Consider the following 22,938-nt stretch of genomic DNA (forward strand, 5'->3'; position numbering starts at 1 on the left):
AGCGTGGTGTGGACTTGAAGTGAAATTTCTGACCCATTGCGGTGTTGTTATAAAACGCTGAGTTATTGCTGCCTTTGATAGCGAGCGGCGGGAATGGGACGATCGACACTGAAGAAGTGGCGGCACAGGCTACATCGCCGCAAAATGTTCAAGCAGTGCACTGCCCCCCCCACCCCCAACCTGCCAAGAATTTGGTTTTTTAAGCTCCTTAGGGGACATAATAAATGTTGTTCTGCAACAAAATCAAGATTTCGCTGCTCCAAAAACTGCTCCCAAATCTGATTCAACTGTCTCACCCCTGAGAGATGCTTATAATTGAGCCCAACGAACATTTCACCGTAAAAAAAGGTCATGTGGCTTGCAAAAATTTTGGCACGGCTGGGGCTCGAACCCAGAGTTCTTGCCCTAAAACGAGTCAGTCTACTCCGAGGCTACTGAGGCTAACCCCAGATAGGGTGTCTCCCTATAACCACCCTACCCCAGAGTCCTTTTGGCAGTTGCTCAAAGAACAGGGGTGTTCGAAGCAAACCAGCAGATTTGCGCTGGGTGTGTACAGGAAGTGGCGTTCTTGTATCTCAGAATGGACTATCGCTTTACAATAGTGTTGATGAGGCGGCTTGTGGCGCCAACGACAGCTGCTGCCAAGTCTTGCCACTGCTTGTCTGCTGTGGGAATACGTAATAGAAGTCTGGCCGAGTGCAACCGGTAATGCTCTTCAGTGTTGTTTGCCGCTAACACTACTGCTTTTACCTTGGAGCGAACTGTGGTCGGCATGGTGCCAAAGTTTAATGGGCCCATCTACCTGCCGAACTCGAGGACGCCGGTTCGATTCGTAGCCACGGCATCTGCATTTCAGATGGAGGCGAGAAGCAAAAGTGCTCGTTTTGTCAAGAACTTGGTGCAAGCGAAAGGTCCCCAGGTGGTCAACATTGATCCGGAGGCCTCCACTACAGCGTGCCTCTTAGCTCAGATGTAGCCTTGCTGCATGCATAAAACCCCTAACGTTTGAATTGTTGCCCCAACTGCATGAGCTATTGTTACACGGTTTGTAGTTGTGCCAACGGGAGCGTCCATAAAATTGCACCGAATTGCAGGCCGCTGTGCTCTTTGGTGGTCACCTGAAAACTAAAAACATAAGATATTCGCGGCAATTCATTTTGTAGCACATGGCTCAGAGACAAAAGGAATTTCAATTTTATTTTTAAGAAACGCTGGATGGTTCCCCAGCTAGAAACTACTGCAGTAGCTTGACATAGGCCGAGGCACAGCAAGTTGGAAGGCGAGATGGAATGGTTTTTGCACGCTCTGGGTGCCTAAATTCGTTCCTCTTCAACATTAACCCGTTTGGCTCTAGCACTTGTGAAAATTCCCATCTGTCTCTTTTTCCTTGTAGGTGTTGCGCTCTGCGTGCCAACACAAACTTTTCGCTTTCCACCCTAACCATATTTTTTTTCTCGGGGCGCGCACTTCCTGCACCTGCTTCTTGGCCTAGCATTTCCACTTTGCCGATGGTGATAGTTTTCTGGTAACACTCCACGGTGGAACTAAAAGCTTAAACAGATCCGCTGTTAAAAACAAAACTGACCCACGCAATGGGATGCTGAGTTCGCTTGTGGCATACCTTGAAGTACTGCTCACCCCCCTCTGCGTACGCCTATAGTTAACTGTGTGGTGAAAAACCTCCACCCTTCCTGCACTAACACATCATCCATCACGACAGCCGGGCGGGCACTGGGCACTGTTGTGCAAAGTTAGTCATACCAGGGAAGATCATGCCGGGTAATGATTCACATAATGGTTCACGTAAGGCTCCCTTAAAGGGACCCTGCAACACTCTGAGCAGTGCAAGTAAACCTGCGCGACGTTTAGCTTACACTACCAGAAATACCTGAGCCAAATATTACACGTGCACGTGAAGCGGTGAGCGCGCAAATCGCTCTGAAAGACGCGGAAAAACCAACCGCGCTCTCTTCAGTTCTCATTATGCACCCCTGGCATGGCCTAAACGACGTCACTGAGGCCATGATTGTCTGATCGGCTGTCACTGGTCAACTTCACGGCTAATTTCTCCATTTCCTGTGACGATCCGCTGTCGTCGGCGGTGTGTGCAAACCTCTGCTATGCCTGAACCTGTAGGCACAGTTTTGCCATTTCTGTTGTACTTTGAGTGCGCGCAGAGTTTGTGTGATGAGCTCGATACTTCCCTTTCAACCAGACCACTCGACAACAAACGTTTATTGCTTCAAAAACGCCATACCAGCCCGTGCGCACGCTTGCGGGCGGGCACCCATGCCTGCTTTTTTGTGGCACGTACACACCGGAAATAGGCCACTCCACGTTGCGGAGAAAAGGAGAAAACTCCCCGGCCTGTGATATGTCGAAGGCCGCGGAAGAGAACGCCGCGAGCCGCCCCACATGTACGACGGTGCACGCGATTGGCATGCGACTGATCGTTACGGCTCGGCTAAACCCCCTTTTTCATTCAGCTTATTCTCTCTCTGTCTCGCTCGCTCTCTCTCCTCACTGTACGATCAATTGATATTCTCGGCACCAATTCACCTGTTAGGAACTGTTAGGACTCGCTCATCGTCCACGTACGGATGTCATATCTCACCAGTGAGGTTGCCAATTATCAATAGTGTCCAACGCTAGGCAGACTGGAAAGGACAGCGGAGTCTTGCTCGCTTGTACTGTGGTGAGTGCTTAGCAATAATTCCGACATCATCCAGCTCCACGCTGGTCTCTTAACACGACGCGGCGGGAACGGGATCCATCTACAGTGGAATTCTAAGCTGCATTCATTGCAAAAATTTCTCCCACCTCCCCTCGCGGGAACCCCTGTGTAGATGCGACGCATAGGGGGTTCCGTTGTTGTTTCCGTTAGGTTGATTCTCCCATCGCGTTAAACGTGCCGTGAACCTCCTGCCACGGCTATGACGCAACGTGGCGCGGCTATGACGCAACACAATCCACTTTAATCCAATCCAAGCCAATCCAGTCGAATCTAATGCCCCTCGTGAGAGAGTGTTCGCTATCGGAGAGGAGAGGGGGTGAGCGGCGGAGAGCGCAGCTCGCGCGGCGAGGAGAATGGGGGAGGGGTGTGGACGGACAACAACAACGCCGTATGGAGGGACAAGGCGAGTGAATGAGATGCAGTCGCATCTAAAACGTCGATTTCAGACGCAGTTTCAACTGCAGGCAATTTTTTACGTGTGCGCAGAAACCGACATCCCACCGATATCCCGCCACGTCCTTGCCGTCTGCCTTCAGCCAATCAGCTCTCTCTAAGCAGACACAACTTGGAATTTCGCCCCTGGTCGCACCTCGTATGATAAATAACCTAACCTATAAACGCTGGAAAACAGAAGGTTTGCTTGCAGTAAAATGAAGCTGCTTTGCTTTAATGCTTCATGCCTGCGTTGCCACAGTTCAGGACTCCTATGACGTAGCCAAGGCGTTGGCCTGCTGTTGACGCGTGCTGCTCTGCCTAGTAGTGCATGACGTCACAGAATTGGGACTTAAGTCATGCTCCCCATGAGCGTGCATGCCATGGACGGTCCGGCAGCGCGCGAATCGTGCGATGAGAACAGCGATGGAATGAGCGCCCTCCTGTCGTGGCGGTCGCCTGGGTGTTCGTTTCGTTGAATCTGAAACTGACACGAATAAACAAGACTGTAAATAAATATTTACCCTGCGATCGGCCATATAATCCTCATTTCTATGATTACTGCAGACCGAGGCAGCGCTTTGGTATGACCGTCACAATCTATCCAGGAAATCCTGTTTGACGCCTCTAGCTACCACAAGCCGGAACTTGTAACTCAACATGTTAACCGTTCACTTTTCAGCGCTGCTTGCTTACGAGATTTACGCGCCTTTTACGACCCCTCGAGATACGCTTTAAGCATTTTCCGGAAATGGCAAGTGTTGCCCGCGAACTTTACGGCTCGTACTGTTCGCTGATCAAAGCCATTTCCGAGCGAGTTGGCACTCGCAATTTACAACCGTTTCGACGTTCTCCTCACGAGTGTGACGTCATTTCGCCATCTTGACGATCTGGAGTCCTCTTCCCACGCTGTAGAGCACAACGATGGAGGAACCCAGGCGAGGCACCACGCACCGAAGAAGCTCATTTCGAGCAAATGACATTCAGATAGCCCTGCGCGACAAGGTCTTTAAAGCGCCTTCCACCGCGCATGGAGGACCTCCTGCTCCGCAGACCACATACAGCGAGGCGGTGCTTTCGATGCAAAGCGCGCCGGTGATCTCTATGGTAAGCGTCGCCGAATCCGTTCTCCATCACGTTTCGATTCGAGAGCAGCGCATTCGCGGAAGGGGGTGCCGTAAATCCTCCCTTGCAATGGCGGGCACGGCCGGTACGCCGCGCCCTCTGCCATCCATCTCGTCCGCTGGAGACTCTGGGCAGCGTCGCTTTTCAACGCCTACGACGGGTGTGGCGCGAATTTCGGTTCGTTGCCACTTCCCCCGTATGTGCATGCTCTTCGCGGATTTGCTGCAATTTATATGCGGCGGCGTGGCCAGACAGGTTGGGCATCAAATGATTTCCTTCTGCTACACAGTATTGTCTTCGAATCGTGTTGAGCCATGGCAAGACTGTTGCGGTATGCCGGAAGTAGGCGCAGGAGATGAGGATTACGGTGTTTATCGCACAGTGGGACGTATACGCCCGGATATCCAGCAATACGAATGTGCACGTCCGCGCACGCGTATACGTCACAGGGTCGCATAACTCTCGGTATACTGTCCCGAGTACGCGCGCCGCGTTGGGCGTACCAGGTATGGCAGGAAAGAAGTGCGACACTTTCCCGGTAACAGCTGGTACGCTAAAAGGACATTCATGTGCAAAATTTGTGGGAGCCATAGTGTGACCCAACAACCCGGAGCGATGAACCACAGTCACGGGACAGCGCTGGCGCCGTGCGATTTGCCGGCATATCACGTAGGTACTGGCAGTTTTGAGCAGCTGGTAACCGTTTTGACTAAATGGAAACCCGGTTTCACGCACGCGCCGTGTGTCCAGATATCTTATCAGAGATTTCCAATCGACCAACCGGTCTATGGGGAAACAGTTTTTTGACAGGACTTCATCGCTCCCATTAAGAAAGCTTTCGCTTTAAAAATAGCGGACGATTTATTGGCGCATCTTTAAAAATGCGTGGGCATCTCGTCCCTCTCCCTGACGAACCTGAGGCTCAGCCCAATGGTCACGCCTTGCCTCTGGCTTCAGGAGTCCAAAACATGGCGTTTCTCGCACGCCCCTCGTACACTGTGCCCACTGTGCTTTGCCTTCTAACCGTCGCAGTGGTCACCTTTGCTCGCTGTCAAGCAAAACTGGCTGCCTGAAGCTTCTCTTGTTATAAAACACTGTGGGCGTTTCGTCGCCCTAATACCCAATCCTTCAAATTTGGCATACTGCACTGGCTTTTGGCATTCTGCGCTGGTAGAAACTTGGAGGCTGACTGAAACGGTTCAACTTAAATTGAGGACGACTCAGCTAGCAAGGGAGCGAAAGATGATAGGTGTAACGTTAAGGGACAAGAAGAAAGCGGAGTGGGTCAGGGAACAGACGCTTTTTAAGGACACATTGGGAGAAATTAAGGAGAAGAAATGGGTATGGGCAGAGCACGTATTGGGAAGGCAAGATAACTGTTGGTCATTAAGGGTAACAGACTGGATCCCTAAGGAACGAAAGCGTGTGCAGGGGGCGGCAGAAAGTTAGATGGGCAGATGAGATCAAGAAGTTTGCGGGCATAAATTGGTCGCAGTTTGCGCAGGACCGGGGTAGTTGGAGATTAATGGGAGAGGCCTTTGCCCTGCAGTGGGCGTAGACAGGCAGGTGATGATGATGATGATGATGACAATGATGACAAGCGGTGAGTGCAGTCACGGGACCGTCGAGGTGTGGCGGAGGCATCGGAAGAGGCTAATGGGGAGTCATTCTTCGACAAGGCGTCTCCCTAGCAACGACGGCAACGGTATACTAACGCCTCTAACTACTTCCCTGCCCAAGTTGACATTAGCTTTTCCTACAACAATATTTGTCCCGCTCGCTTCTGTAAATTCTTTAACATGGCCTTCCTGTGTTCGGAGCTCTGCTGCCCCTTTGTCAATTCTGCGGAGCTGCGTAAAGGTTTGGCTGTGCCGTTGTCGCTTTTGACTCTTCACAGACTCGTACGTCTCTGCTAACAAATGATTCAACGCATTTATGAAGTGCCCGTTACCTTTTTTTCCGCTTACAAGTTGGCACGACCGAGCGCATTCGACGTGCGTATACTTTTGTTAGTGTTCCCTACTTAGCCAAAATGGGTGCTCTTACGCCAATAACAGCAGTCCGATAAAAGGGGACACCATACTAAGCCGTCAATTTCATTTGGTACGTTTGTCTCCAACCCGAAAAATTATATCCCTTTCTCAATATACAGTGACTTGACCGAAGTTGGGTGTGCATATTGTTTGACTGCAGTTTTCATTGAGGTGTGTCATGGTTACTTCAACTTCATAGCCATCACAAAAGACATGTCGCATGGTTTCCGGTTAACCAGACAACGGGGTGCAGCCTGCAAGCTCCAGCACGAGCAACACGCTCCTTAACCGGATGATTAAGAGGGCACAGTCCAGGAGAGAGCAAGAGTACAGCTGCAAGAACGTGCGTACCATTACATCTGCACAGTTCGCACAGGCCAGAAGGTTATTAGGAAACATAAATCGCTAATGAATTTGGCACAGAAATATGCGCCGGGAGGCGGCGGAGGCAGGCGCGGGGAGCTCTTCGAAGCGGGACCCGGCTTGCGAGGGTAAAAAAAAAAATATATTGTTCGCTCAGATCACGACTACTCGCTTTGAGCGTGGCCGGTAATAGTGACGGCGTGTGCGGCAGTGAATGGAGCAGGAAAGAGGACCCGCTTTGCCATGTGCCCTCCGTCTATAACCCATTAATTACGAGGTGTTCGGACTAATTAATTAATCACGTTCCTACTCTCGTGCGTCGATCTTTTTCTTTCCTGACGGGTAGGTAACTTTTCCCGGCCCGGAACTCGTAGAAAACGCGACGAGAAGGGTTACCGAAAAGGCGGCCGTACATTCACCGCACGACCAAAACGCGCAATTTACGAATGCATTCGTAATTTTCGTCTTGTTCGAGCTCCTGTGCATGCCTGCCTGACTGGCACGTACTTCCGCAATGCCGAGGGTTTGCAATAAACTTGCATTTGGCGATGTCGGTGCCGCTATGCCTGGCGCTGGATAATTGATGACTTCTCGCTCGCTGCTGTCGTTGGCTCCGTTTACACGTTTTCTCTCTCTCTCTCTCTCTCTCTCTCTCCGTTTACACGCGACCACAAGAAGAGAGAAGACTGCACTCAGTTCATTATCCTATGCCCAAGACGACGCCCCGTCATTGCTATGAAGGTGCACAAAAAGATTGGCGCTCCTTTGGGTCAGTGGACCGAACGCCGTATGTGGGGAGCACCTTCCTTTCCGGAGTGAAAAGTTCCTATCAAGGATGGCAAAAAAAATTCAGAGACTCTTATAAGAAGCCATGGAAGCAAAATACAAGTTTGCTTCATTAAGAAGACTGATTTGTCTTGATAACAACGATGCCTCGTTTTATCGCAAAATTCGAATAAATAATCGAGATATTAAAGAAAACAGATGAGGCAGTGGCGATCCAAGTCACTTTCGGCGATTCCTCTAAAACGTCACACAAAACTTGTTTGTGCGACTGGCTGCCTGCCGCCGATCTAAGCCACCTGCAGTAAAAATGACTGAGCGATTGTGGTGGGGCCCTATAGACCAATTTTATTGTTTCACTTGAATGCTAACGCACAGTTAACACAAACTCCTACCTAAAGTACGTCACAGGAGCGCGAAATTTGAAAGTGTGTCTATATGTCTTGCCTTTCGTTTTCCAGTTAAACAAAGCGTCCTTGTTCGCTGGAAATGAGCTGAGGTACCACGGAGTAGTTCTCTGAAATTGAACGGAGTTGTATCTTGTCGTCGCGGCCCCTTCAAGACTCTTTGTGCATGGAGGCTGAAGCAGGTGGTCTATAGACCCGTTACAGATACTCACACGCTCGCTGCAAGCATATTTATTTTATTTATTCCCAATACTCCTAAAGGCGTGAAGAGTATTACATATGGGAGTTACATTTGCACATATACTGCATAAGCGTAACAAAAAAAAACTAAAAAAAAACAACAAAGCAAAAAGGAAATACCTATTCAAACTGAGAACACAAGGACATGTACACTCGTAACCTGGAAAAGAACGATAGTGCAAAATTTCGTGCGTAATAAGAATGAAAAAAGACACGAATACAATACAAAGGGTTCAAACTATGACGCAAACGGGAAGAAGAACCGTTTGCGTCATAGAGAACCGATGACGGGAAGAAGAACCGTTACGACAAGCCTCGCCACGTAACACTGTCGCGAATGTGTACGCGTTCGGCGGTAAGATGAACTTTTGAGGAAGGAAAGAAATACCCCAGTTTTATTATTGTACAACATTTTTTACGGTGTATGGTTCGAAGCGCCTGTTCGGTAATCGGACGAAGTCTTGCTGAGTATTTTGGTTGTTGGCGTTCTATGCTGAAGAGGCAGTCACAAAGGGGACAACCGGGTTTCGCTGCAGTTTGTTGTCGGCGGGACAACCTTGTGGATCCGTTGTGGCTTCGACTTGGAAAACGTCGACAACTGGTACACGCCGCTCGGCGTGAATGAGTTTGACGTTGCTTAGTACATAGTTGAGCGCTTTAAGTCCTGACAACATATCCCGTCATGTGAATTTGCCAGTGATGATGACACCTGCCTGCAGAGGCCGACGGCCGACTTAAGAACAATTCTTGTTGGCTGAAACGTCAACGTAGTCACTCGATGGACCACCCTACGGCTATCAAGTAGTTACTGACGTAGCTTCGCAGTCACAGCTTATACGGTGTGCTTTGGTGTCCCCTGACTTCTTAATGAAGTTATTTGCATGAGCGCGTCTGAACTTGCATCAGTCGCCTTCAACGCTATACAGCAGGCTCACGTAGGGTATGCTCGTTTGCATTACATTGAAGCATTGCTGGAAAGCTTTAGTTACAAAATTTTATTACCATGTGCAGAAGGCTTTTTGGCAGTACATAAATGAATGTGGCGAAGCCAACTTTGCAAAGACCAAGTCACTGTATGTTCGACTGCTGTACACGAGCGACTATAAAGTCAGCGTCACTAGTCAATACAAATGCATTGCTGGTAAGACATCTCTTCGAGGACATATAAGTGGATGTGCATCGAAATATGAAGGGCCTAAAGCTATGCATTTTCATTTCTTATTTTTATTGTTTTTATGTGCCTGCGTGCGGGTGTGTGTAGCGCTTCCAAGCTTGATGCAAAAGTGAGACTGCGGCGCCATACGTGCGAATTAGAGGCCACGCGGACCATGACCACATATCTGTGTGTTTGGCTAAATAAGGCTGCGCAGCAAAAGAAACAGGTAAACTCTAACAAAAACAACTTTACAACAGGCGCTGGACCAACTGCTATGGCCGCCGGTCTGTGCCAGGTAGAGGGGCGGGGTCCACGAGGTCCTGGGCTGCTACCTGGATGCATCGGGCCTCATCTCGGCATTCCGTTTCCTGGCCCAGTGACTAGGCACCAAAGGTTGTGGTCGGAGCCCCAGTGACTTTTCTCTTCATTTTTTTCTTCTTTCTTTCTTTTTAAACTCTATTGGTGAGCGTGTGTGTGTGCGCGTGCGTGCGTGTGTTATCATTATTATTATCTTGTTATCTATCTCTCCTTTGCCTCTCCTATCCATCTTTCTGACATCCCCTCACCCCTTTCCCACACCAGCAGGCGTTCCGGTGTCCACCTTAAGGTGTGACAAATTACGCCTGCTGGTGGACCATCCTTTCATTTTTCATGTCAATAAATTTATTCACTCATTCCACGAAAAGGCACTTGAATTATGCAGGGATGGTAACCTTCCACAATCCTTGAAAGATTGGAGGCGTGGCGGGTGCTAATAACGACAAACATTCAGAGGACTCGAGAACAGTGTTCATAGCTTAGAATGGCAGAGTCAATGGCACAGGTGTGCGCGTACTGAAGTGACCACTTGTACAAATATGTAGATCTGTTTATAAATTCTGAAGGGTAAGCCCGTTTCAGCCTCGGGTTGGGATGGTCATCTGCTGGGACAAGTGAATTCAGCAGTTACACATTTTCTTTGTTCTGCTTATTGACGATTCCCCGAAAGGAGGTTTTCAATTGCTGATGAGTTTTGTTTACAAGACGAAACGGTTCATCGTTGGTGTTCTCTTCATGCCGCCACTTGGTTTAAAGATGATGTAGTTTCATTAGATCACAGTTCTATAGTTTGTTAGCTATAAGATGTTAGCTATGTTAGCATGTTATAGCATGTTAGCAGCTATAGAATGTTAGCTACGGTTACAATTTCAGGCACATAGGCACGTGAAAGTGCGTCTGAAGTTGTAACCACACTGCGTTTTTTCTGAGCATGAAATTTTTCACAAGTTAAAGCACACGCCTAAACAATTAAATAAAGTTGTAAACACATTGCGTTTTTCCTGAACACGGAGTTTGTCACAAGCCACAGCACACGCCTATACAATTAAGTGAAGTTGTAACCATACTGAATTTACCCTCAACATGGAGCTTGTCACAAGTTAGAGCACACGCCCATACAATTGAACCATGTGCACCAAATATCAACGCTCGCGTTTACATGGTACCGCCAAAACCGCTTGCTATGACGTCCATGGCTGCCATATATGTCTGATGCTCGGCCACACAATTTTTCACCAAGTCTATTCCGTATTGAGGCTTAGCCAAACAAATCACACCACGAACGTCTTCGCAGAAACCATAAGCGACACGTTCCGAAGCTGTTGCACGAGTACGTGTGCCCGTCTCGACGAGGTCCTGCTCTCACGGCCGTGCCTGCGGCTGCGCCGGCCGCGTGCCCGGTCCTGTCGACTGCGCCAGTCCGGTGGCGGGCAAGGCCGGAGCGCGGCGGGGGCTCACGCGGGAGCGAGGTTTGATTAATCGGGGACTGATAGGGCCCGGAGCATGCGGCGCTGCTGCATCGCATCGGGCCAAGCCCACGGGGCGACTCATCGCCCGACTCCGCGGGGATCTTTCTTTTCGCGCCGGCGGCGGCGGCGGGGCGCGGGCCTGCGTGCATGCGTCGGACGCCGTGCGGGCTCGCCTACATTTTCCAGTCCCGATCCCCTCCCACTCTCGCTCTCTCTCACTGGGCACAGCGCCTTTGAGCGTATGAGTCGCGTACAAGCCGGCTAGGTGTACGAGCAGTGCAGCCCGATGCGATGCCACGGGCGCCCGTGTTTATGCGGTTTCCTCCGTGGGGTCTACTACGGGCTGTCCGGCGACGCGGACCCTTCGCTGGGCATCGAAAGTCTGGCATGCGCGATCCACGCGCGGTATCCTGGACAGAGGGAGCGGGAAATCTTTGAAGCGTTCGAAATCAAGAAGAAAGGATACGCGTGTGTTAGTAGCCGTCGGTTTCACTTCTGGGAAAGGAAATGGTGTACTTATCATGAACATTTGACTCTGTATCGGCACGTGGCGGGTTACATTTTGTCACGGGCACTTTTTTTTTTTGATGTGGTGTCTTTCTCCGGTTTTTGTCGTTCTTTTTGTTCTGTTTTGTTTTTCTATCTTTTCCTATATATGTGTTCCTGCTGCAATAAAGCGCTCAGTTGTTCTTTAGCCCCTGTGGTTTGCGGTTCCTTTCTTCATCCTGTCGTTGGCGCTGTTTTTCTTCGTATTACAAATTGTACCAACTGGCCAGTCAGCAAATCCTTTTGCAATTTATATTGGCACTGCGCTATGAAGGAGTAAGGCAGAGTTGGCACGACTTATGCGGTTATAAATAAGTGCATAACAATGTAGCCTAATAAAAATGCAATTTAAATGTTATTGTACAGTTTCATCGTGTAAACATTTCGTGAACACAACTGTGAATAAAGGTGGAACAGGTGGAATAGCGGAATACAGAACACAACAGTGAACAAAGATGGAAGAAAGGTGGAGCAGTGGAACGCTATCAGTTGCAGTTAATGCTGCACAGTGGAACGCAGCGCTCGTCCGGTTTGTCTACCTTTGTGTCTTATTTACTGCGCTTCATTTATGCTATTCCCGTCAAAGTGATAAGTCATTCGCTAAGTTAACGAAAAGGTATATGGGAAACGACGTCCTGGTGGTTAGGCGTACTATTACCAGTGTTCTACTTTGCTGCTCCCTCCCTCCCCCCTCTCTCTCTTTCTCTCTCTCTCTCTCTCTCTGCCTCCCCCGTCTGCTTCGCGACTGGCGCTCGTAGACACGCAAGTGATATGCACCATACCGGGAAGCTAATACATGCATCAGAGTTTTTTGGAGGGGTAGCTAGCGTGTATCCTACGAGAAATCAATTGTAAAATACTGCCCGTCCAGCAACTATACTCTGTTTAAAACAAACATCTCAGTGTAGCATCAGTGGACGTACAGCTAGAATCTGCCACTGAGGACAGAGGAAGCACTCGTTTTATAAGCCAAGTACATGGGCGCACCGGTATACACTGTACTTCTGTACGAGTTCATGCTTACAAGTCTTTCGCCATGCTTTTACGTGCTCCCTGCGCTCCGCTTAAAGCAATAAAAGCTAATGCGCCATTCCTAACAAACAAAATCGAATCACAGTTGACTGTACCGTGGTCGTAATTTGGAGGCAAATTTTTCCACCAAAAACCGTACTTGTTCGTAACGCTCTCCAGGGCCCGTCGTCTGCTGATCGCAAATAGTGTTTAACTATTTATGGCAGCGCTGTACACTCACACTTACGCGTTTCCGCACTGACAACCACGTGAAAGGGGGCTTTTAGCCGTGTAGCCCTCGTGTGGCGGGATTAAAACATCTAAGTTCAATGGCTGCGATCAGAAATGGCCGCGGCAAGCACCACGCCAGCGACACGTCACGGAGAGGAAAGCAACCGGTCTTGAAGGTTAAGATGCTCGCGCTAGCCGCCAGGTGGTGTGCGCAGTGTTGAATCGCGGATATCTGGAGCGTTTTCCCTATGCCTGTACCCACATAGTATGCACACTTGATACGCGCTTGGGTACAGGTTCTTTTTTTTTTACTTAAAGAAAATTATGGTCACCTAGTCACCCATCAACAGCTGTCGCTGCACGTCGCATTACTTTGTGCAGAACGTCTGTGAAATATTTTGCGGATTAAGACGGTTTTACCTGTTATTTAGCGGTAAGCAGAGGTTGAAATGTAACCGACAATGACTCGTTGGTACCGAATAGGAAGATGACAGTCGCGGTCTATTGTAGTACCTCTGAGTGTGGGAATTTACATACGGCCCACGTTATATAAGCAATGAAAAATGGTAGGGCTGTATGTTAGCAAAGAAACGATTTGAATCGCAAAAAGTACGAAAGCCCAAAAGCTGTGGTGAGCCGCGAAAAGTCATAACCAAGTTATTGATGAACACGAAAGAATGGATGACCGCGACGCTGCCTGTCACAATTGGAACGAGTGTTGCTCCAAGATACGAATGATGAACTTCGCAATAATCTTTTTTCCGAAGGCGCTTGACACGGAGCGATTTCCGCTTCGCCCACCGCTTACGGCGTCAGCCGTACAGCAGCATCTCGATGCTGTTTACCTTGCGCAAGTTCCTGTCAGCGTCCGCTACTGCCGTTGAACCAGGTCCCACGGAACACCTTTTTTGACCCGCATGGCCCCGGAACCATTCATTCTGTCCCTTTGCCACACGTTGTCAAACGGCCACCGCGAAAAGTGCATTTGTTTTCAGCGTGCGGGTCGCTGCGTAGCAGGTGTATTTCGATCGTTTCCGCCGACCCACCAGAGCTGACAGAATGTCCCCAATCTTTCTGGACAGTACACCGCTGATTCATAACGTGGGGGGGAGCTGCGCACCGCTTTAGAGAGGGTGGGGGGGTTGGATTGGCCGAAACGTCACTTTGCGCTAGGCTACAGCCTACACCTTGCGACCTTGAAATATTTATTGAACAGCCTTGCCGGACCTGTCACCTTTATTTGCCAACGGCGGCGTCGACCGCCGTCTCCCGCTTAGTAGGTCTTGCCTCCACGTACGGCTCCGCCAGAAGAGGCCGCGGTGTCACATCCAAGTCATGCCTTCGACGTGACTGTCGTACTAAAGTTTTGGTCCGACCTTTAACCTACGAATACTTATTTGTGTGTTTAGTGGTGAGGTGAATGTGAAAGCAAGCGTCTAGAGAAAGCGGAGACACTGCGCATAAAAAGCAGCTGCTTGGGAGACTTTCAGTATTAGGAGTTTGCACGTGACGTGTTTGGTTGCAAACTGGGTCTTTCCTTTTCTACAATTTGTCTAAAGTCGGAACTACTGACCGTAACAATCGCACTGTCCTCCGTCAGTTGCATGATTGTGGAACCCTGAGTACACCATGTTCCAAACACCTCAGATGTCTAGGAGAGCTGCGTAGCGGCCGTCAAACGCAAGATTAGCTGAAACGCTTCTTGCCTCCGGTTTCAGTAAAAAAACATGAAGGGTCTTACGATTAGATAGTTTTGGTACTTTAATTTCTGTGTTTCTTTACCAACCTGAACTTTATTTTTTTTATTTACTATAAACATATAGACGTCAGTAGTATAGGTAAATTCCACAAGTAGTGTGGATATATCTACTTATCTAACCTTCATCTTTTACAAGATTAAATAAACTTCTTCTCCTTCTTCTTCTTCTTGTGGTCGTATTCTGAGTCTGTCCTCCTCTCCATGTGTTTCCTCGACCCAGCTGAATGGAAGATACCTCAATGCTTTTACATGGTAAAATTGGATTCAAGGATATCTTCAACTGGAGTCTCGAGTGGCGGAGGAATTCACAATACCTGGGTTAGTCTCAAAGTGGCCGCATCGGAGTTCCTCCCCACTGTAACTCGCCCTATGTTCCCGTACCACCAGCTGCTCACACATAAGAGTTCTCTTTGGACGCCGCAGACAGACATCCGGTTGATCGGAGTGCAAATTCGGAACACGACGCAACGAACCCGCGCCAGACCGCCACACCCTCGTAAAGTGGCCCGTGCCGACTGCGAAGGCCGAACGAGACTACGCTTTCGGCCAGCGCATCGGACACAGGTTAACCACTGGAGACACAGCCCTCACAGATCTGCGGCGTCGTACGGGCCGCAGTAGCATTCCTCCAAGAAGGCCCTGGCTCTGAGCCGTGCACCGGAATGCTAGCCATCATGATGAAGAAAAATGCCCTGTCTAAAGATAGGGCGGTCTCAGTTTGGCTACGGAGAGACACAGCTCTTAATAGGGCGGCGCAATGACACCGAGTGTTTTCGCACCATTAATCTTGCGCAGCGGCGAACAATGAAACGCCGGCGAACTCAGCAACGGTCCGGGCGGCATGCCGGTATCCTTCGCTGAAACAGTACCGCGAGTATCCCGCGCGCAAGCGTAGATGGGTTAGGCATTCAGGAAAGAAAACCCCGGGCTCGTCACAGCAAACAAAACGCGTACCGGGGAGCGTAATCTCAATAATTCCCCGCCAACAGGAATAACAACCAAAGGACTGCCGCTAAGTGAACTCGAGACGGTGGCACGTGAAATGTATGCAAATGACAGTCGGGGACGATTCGGACCAATACCTACTGCGACGACGCGTTCGTATGCGCTAGTCGTTCATTACGACCGGTGGAATGAAATAATACCGCAGAGAGAAAAAAAAGGCACCAAAGGGGATACAGTGAGCGCCGAGTGATTAATGGCGGAAGAAGCGTAGCGCACGCGTTCCTGTGGAAGGTCCGGGTTAAGCTGGTGAACACTATGTTGCAATACGTCCGTGCGTTCGCACAAAGAAAAAAGGTGGGACGTCTCGCAGGCGCGGAGGAAGCGCGAGAGTGTAGACGCTGCGCGCCTCTAACAGACCGAAAGGTCGCGCAAAAGCGCCGATGTATCGGGTGGTTTACACCGCAGTTAGGTCACGTAGAGAAAGACCGTGATGGCGTCAACGCCCACAGTTGGAGTCTTTCTAAACGCTGACCGCTGCTGTGTAGTTGATAGCGGTGGGACGTGGTTACGGGCGTGACTAGTGCGTTAACAATGCCCGGAGCCACCGCGGGAAAGCAACGCTAAGGCCGGACGCTCAGTCATTATCCGCCCTGACTAATGACTTTTGAAATTATGCGCGACCAGAACAAGAGGGAGGCTTTGGCGGAAGGTATGCTGCACGTATAAGGCACGCGGTAAGAAGATACGCGCGCAGCTGAACCTTTAGGAAGCCGTATGCGTAGCAGTCGGCCTTTCAACGGTCATTAAGAGGCATGCTCAGTAATATGCGTGGTTTGGTTAGTTGCTTCTTGGATGTGGTTCCGCAAGCGATGGAGTGCGTTCTACAACCTGCGACTAGCGGCAATCAGGTGCATTAACAGAACGCGTGTTTAGTCTTGCCAATCGGCTCAGCGGCCTTGCTCGTTTTAGGGGCTGGAACTGTTTGGCGTCTCCTGTCGCCGTCGTCGTAATCGCCGTCTCATGTAGTCACGGTACTAAGACATCAGGAAACTCATTTACGACCCACGCTAGAACGTAACGCGTACAAAAAAAAAAAAAAACTCCGGGACACTCGTTTTCCAACGCCTCGCGCTAGAGAGCTACGTGCTTCAAAGACAAGAGACTTTGACAGCAAAGCTGTATACCTCTACCCCCCAGACGTCGTATCAAAATGAGACAGTACCTCCACGAGAGGATGGAGTAGCCCCCCCCCCCCATCCTTTGTTGGACGGAGAAGAACAAACACTACTCAGACAAGCACAAACAAACACACTACAAACTCCGGCATGGTTACACCGCCTAAGGCATGGCACCACCAGCCCACCCCCCCACTGAAGCCACTGCAACGTCACACTTAACCAAGAACATATATTGTGGGAATGTACTAGCACTCAGAACACATCACACTAAGGAGTGGCTGGCTACCGCCTGCAATCACCAAGATCAACGGGACCTGGTGGCCTTCATCCGAAGTGCTACCAGCAGCTGCCTGGAAGACGGATGCCACCCCAACCACTGCGATAATAGACAAAAATAAAGTTCTCTCTCTCTCTCTCTCTCTCTCTCTCTCTACCCCCCAGCGGTCTCATCTTCGCTGGGAAAAACGCTAAGGCGCCAAAAATACCTTTATATACTGCATGCTTCTCCCCTCCCCGGGTTTTACGTTAGTAGAGATGGTCCGGGATTTTTTCTTGTTGCCAACCGGCTCAGCGGCCTTGCTCGTTGTTCCCAGCGTAGTTTCTCTACTGCTCTTTCATCAAACACACCGCGTGACATAACAATGCCAATGAAACACTAATGGCACAATAGTTGTGTTCAAGCTACGGGGATACAGACTTCAACTGATGCCGGAAAATTACCAGGTGCACTTGCATGACTGACACTGAATAGCATCATTCGGATTGAACCTGCAGCTCCAGGATTGCTTCAGTGAAAAATTTGTTCCGAAAATAAGCGCTATTTTCCTCTTAAGCTTCGGATGCAGAAAGACGTCTTTACTATCCCCACTTCGTTTAGGCACTCCGCACTTGCTACGTGCCGCCTCACTCATCAAGTGTACACCACGATGGTCTCAACGCGTTCTCAAAGATGCAGCTTTTCCTGGGAGATTTCGCCTGAAAATTTCAGGTATGTCTATACTATGTGTGTTTTAAAGCACGTCGGTTTTCCGGTCTGTCACTAAAAAACGTTCTTGCCGCAAGAACGAACAAAAACGACCAGAAACAGGTACTCTGCTCTCCGCAGCTTTTCTGTTGGTACTATTTTTCGAAATCGGCTCGTATGTTCGTGCCCTGCAAACTTTGCGCAGGGTCTTACGCGTATTACATGGTACATCAAACGATCGCGAAGATCCAAGTAAGAACAGACTTCTGTGGAATGACTTCTCCTTGTTGGTTTACACAGGCTCAGCTGCTGCGTGTTACTGGACGTATCTACAACGGCCAGATGTCTCACACTACGAACAGAAAATATTTTTCTGTTAAGGATGCGCCACCCGGAAAGATTTAATTAGAAAAGAAGCTCCAAGCAGCTAAAATGTGAAAGCTGTCGGAAGTGCAGAGCAGTGATTCGCGATAATGGGCTGTAGCGCCGTTATCCGCTCACTGCTACCACCCAATGCAATTCAAATTTCCCGCCTCCGCTGTGCTCACGCGCCTTCTGCCTGAAACTGCGACAGGGGGAGTTATGTTCTTTTAAATGCAGAGCATTTTAGTAACTCACGATGTCACCCGCGTTGGCGTCCGTAGTCCGCACGCTCACTGCGCATGCGCGTCGAGTCGAGGCGAAAGCGAACACTCTCTCGCGAGGGGCATTGGATTGGATTCGCACACTCTCTCGCGAGGCGCATTGGATTGGATTCGATTGGATTGGCTTGGATTGGATTGGATTGTGTTGGCTTGGCTTGGATTGGATTTGGATTGGATTGGATTGGATTAAAGTGGATTGTGTTGCGTCATATCCGCGGCACGTTGCGTCATAGCCGCGGCAGACGCGCTTGGGCCGGCGCATGTGCAGTACTCTCTCTTCCGCGGTTTCCTCTCCTTCGGGCACGCTGCGCATATAACCGGTGTGCCGTTCTCCGGCCAAGCAACATCCGCGCTTGGCTCAAACACCTAGAGTCCACGCCGCTTTACAAGTATGCCAACGTCGTCGACTGGGACCGGCTTACGCAGTCCCCTCAACGTATATAAGCGGTGGAGCGCGCGTTCGGAATTCAGTCAAGGGATCTTTGCTTGGCTTTCGCTTGACGTGACGCTTTGCTTGACTCAAGTAGATGCGACGCATTTACTCGAGTTCCCCCCGTGGGAAGATGCGGGCGGCTTTTAAATGCAGAGCATTTTAGTAACTCACGATGTCACCCGCGTTGGCGTCCGTAGTCCGCACGCTCACTGCGCATGCGCGTCGAGTCGAGGCGAAAGCGAACACTCTCTCGCGAGGGGCATTGGATTGGATTCGCACACTCTCTCGCGAGGCGCATTGGATTGGATTCGATTGGATTGGCTTGGATTGGATTGGATTGTGTTGGCTTGGCTTGGCTTGGATTGGATTTGGATTGGATTGGATTGGATTGGATTAAAGTGGATTGTGTTGCGTCATATCCGCGGCACGTTGCGTCATAGCCGCGGCAGACGCGCTTGGGCCGGCGCATGTGCAGTACTCTCTCTTCCGCGGTTTCCTCTCCTTCGGGCACGCTGCGCATATAACCGGTGTGCCGTTCTCCGGCCAAGCAACATCCGCGCTTGGCTCAAACACCTAGAGTCCACGCCGCTTTACAAGTATGCCAACGTCGTCGACTGGGACCGGCTTACGCAGTCCCCTCAACGTATATAAGCGGTGGAGCGCGCGTTCGGAATTCAGTCAAGGGATCTTTGCTTGGCTTTCGCTTGACGTGACGCTTTGCTTGACTCAAGTAGATGCGACGCATTTACTCGAGTTCCCCCCGTGGGAAGATGCGGGCGGCTTTTTTATTACGAGTACGGTACAACTCCCAGTTTTGTGCTGACGTTCTGCCTCAAACATGCCTAATGTTTTATTCTTGCTGAACAATTTCTACAGGTACGTTGCGGGCCACCAGTTTTTTTAGTTCGGCAAGTTCTTGCCCATATATACCTGTTGATCAGTGTTGATTTCAACTTTTGGCCGCTTGGCTGAATCGAGTGACAGACAGACAGACAGACAGACAGACAGACAGACAGACAGGTCAGCTCTCAAAGACGGTAGGGACCTCTATGAAGCAAAGTGGGCTAACATTGTTTTTTTTTTTTTTTGGCAATGGCATGCCTGCTTGTGACGCAGCTAAGACTGTACAACGATGCGCAGTCGCACGCTTTCTGTACACCCGTTAATGTTACAGGGTGATTAGGAAAAAAAATTGAGCTTGATCCCCCTTTCACAAGAATCGGTAAAACACAAAAGTGAAAGGGGCCTTCACAGGAGCAGTTGAATATTAAAGGAACCTCCTTCATGTGCGAAGGGTTCACGAGCCTGACCCCGCCAGACGAAGTGACGCCGACACGCAAGAAACAAAAAAATAACTGGTTTATTCCGGTACAACAAAACCAAAAATGGCATGCGCAGAAACAGCAGCTTGAAACACATAATGGTCATGGGAACAACGCGAAGGCGGAGGGCGCCTCAATTCACGCGCGTCCCCCGTACACGAAGGCACTGGCATCGAGGCGCCAACTGTCAACGCTCATTAGCGTCATGATGCGCTGCTTCGCTTCGTCTATCCTAGACGGCAGCAGCATCTGAATGAGTCATAGGGAAGGACATGAGGTGTGTTCGTAGAGCTGCTCACGTCTCTGTTCATAGCGCAGTATGCAGAGCGCCACCTACCTCCCGTTGTGGCGAGAGGCGAGAGAGCTCGTGGGCTCGAATCCGGGTGCCGCAGCGTCAATGGCGACGTCAACGTAAGTGAGATCTTGTACCCGGGCATAAGACATTTTCGTGTTAATAAACAATTGGGGAACTTTCACCCTACGAAGAGGGATGTCCAGCGAAACTGGTGCTTTGGCGGGATTTGCTATGTTGCGCTTTAGCTATATTGGCGATTTCTTCTGTAGAATTATAAGGACAGTGGCGCCATCTTTACGTTACAGACTGAGGACACACACGATTGGTGGGTAGAGAGAATGGCGTATTTGGTGCGCCGCAGAGGTGGCCGCCTAAGAGCGTACGGCGTTGCGCTAGGTCATGGAGGAAAGAGACGCTGCGCGATGCGAGGATTACCGCATTTTCGCACATATAACTTACCCCTGCATTTAATCCGCACCCCTACTTTTAGCCCGCCGGAAAAGAAAAAAAAAATCCGCGTATTGCCCGCACATTTGATACAGGAAAGGCTGCACCAAAGAAACACGTCACATACAATGTAGACAGAAAAAGAGTATATTTAGCAAATAGAATACACTGACTGCAAGGCGAAAGTCACAATTCAGTCAGTGTCACTGCTCTCGCTAGAGCTATCACTTCAGCCACAGTCGTCACTGTTGTGCACAAGGTCATCGTCACGACACAACGCGCATTGCCACGAAGCTGCACTAAAGGAAAAACACCGCGCATTATCCGCACCCCTACTTTGTCACTGAAATTTTCCAATTTTTCGTGCGGGTTATACGCGCGAAAATACGGGTATTCGCTCGTCGGGAAAGACGCGACGGCGATGGCGAGGAGTGCGGAGTGGGGCTGCAGCCATACTCCTTCTGCAGATAGTCTTGCTTCACTGTGCGACAACCAATGTCGTAAAGCCAGCTTACTGAAACCAAGCTTACGCAGGTCTCCTAAAAGTCGGCTTCACGTGTGAACACAAAGACATTGCTGGGAAGACATTTTTCGGGTGCAATATAAGCTGTCTTATCCCGAAATAAAGAGGCCCTAGGACCTCCGTTATATTTGTGAATTCTATTTTTCATACGCTGAAAATTCTCGGTGTAGGCTCGGTTTGCCGCCGGATACGATCTGCTGGATCCTAGCAAATAGATAGCTTCGCCGTAAAAGCAAGACAAAAGCTTTGGGGTTATGACAAGACATCTCCGCCTCTTACACCTTATGGGACATGATACGGTGATCGGAATAAGCTTGCCTTTAACCAGAACGTTAAGTGGAGTGCGAATAGTACCATCGAACGGCACGCTGCAGCCAAAGGGAATCAGTAAAGAGAAAGTGCCATTCTTGCGCTGTCAATAAGGCTGTTGTTGCGGGTACAACAGTTACCACTATATTGATTAAAGTAGCAAAAGTCACCAACTTCGTAGTAGAAAGGCTCCAATCTCGAAGTCTCCATTGGTACGACGTTGGCTTAACAACATCCCCCCAACCTGCCCCATCCCGCCGGGAAGGAATTTAAGGATGTATCATATAACGACAGAGTGAATCAATTGAAGAGATGGAACACCTCCGTCATGAAAGCTAAGCCGAAATTTAGACGAAAAGGTAACAAACAAACGTGTGGGGTCTCAGCGCATTTAATGCGCAGACAACAACAACAAAAAAAGCACCGCAGAAACCGGGGCGCATCTGCCTTCGGCTCAGCACAAAGTAAAGCAGAGCGCGCGGGCGCGCTCTGACCAGACATGATAAATGGTTTTTTGCACTTCTCCAAAAATGCTGCGCCAGCGGGTTCGCCTCCAAGTTGGCGCACTGGAGGCGGCCGTATTGCAGGCACCACACCCCCTAGCTCAGAAAGCCTCGGGTGTTTTTCTCTCGAATAGGTCTTCTCGTTACTCACGGTGCTCACTAAAGGAGGCCGTCATTTTTAGCGTGTCTACAGACAGGGACAGTGGACGTGTACCACTTCCGAGTAGCCACCATGCCTGTTTCGAAATTGGCACTGCCCAGGCCTTCTTACGTAGGTGGCGTTTTACTGGAGCGCGCGGCACGGGCTCAACAACGGCGTTCCCACGCGTGAAGAGGTCCCGCAGCAGCATAGGAAGAGCGGTCCGCCCGAGGTAGGTGTGGACGCCCCAGCGGTTCATCCCGGAGGTGGTGAACCGCATACTGACGAGAAGACCATCCGCGCTGCTCGTACGAGCGGCGTATGCCTGCATGTATACGCCCACTGGAAGACGGCAGGGAGAACACAGCCTCAATGTTTCCTTCCGATTGTTTCGGCGCCGTAAGGGTCTACGCGGCAACTTAGACGTCTCCCAGATGGCTAAATAAGCTCCTCTGCGACTGCACCGGGAAAATGGCGTTCAAATGTGGTAACGTTGCGCGTTCGTGAGTTTTAGAAATCGGGGTGGCTTGCGCAGCAGCGTTGAACGGGTGTGAACACACCAACATGGCTGTAGAAAGCGTGAACAACGGTTTCAAGAGAAGAACGCGAAGACGATACTAAGACGACTC

The sequence above is a fragment of the Haemaphysalis longicornis genome, unplaced genomic scaffold (assembly GCF_048455015.1).
Source record: "Haemaphysalis longicornis isolate Haplotype H1 unplaced genomic scaffold, Haemaphysalis longicornis Haplotype H1 scaffold_6, whole genome shotgun sequence".
Classification (NCBI taxonomy): Eukaryota; Metazoa; Arthropoda; class Arachnida; order Ixodida; family Ixodidae; genus Haemaphysalis; species Haemaphysalis longicornis.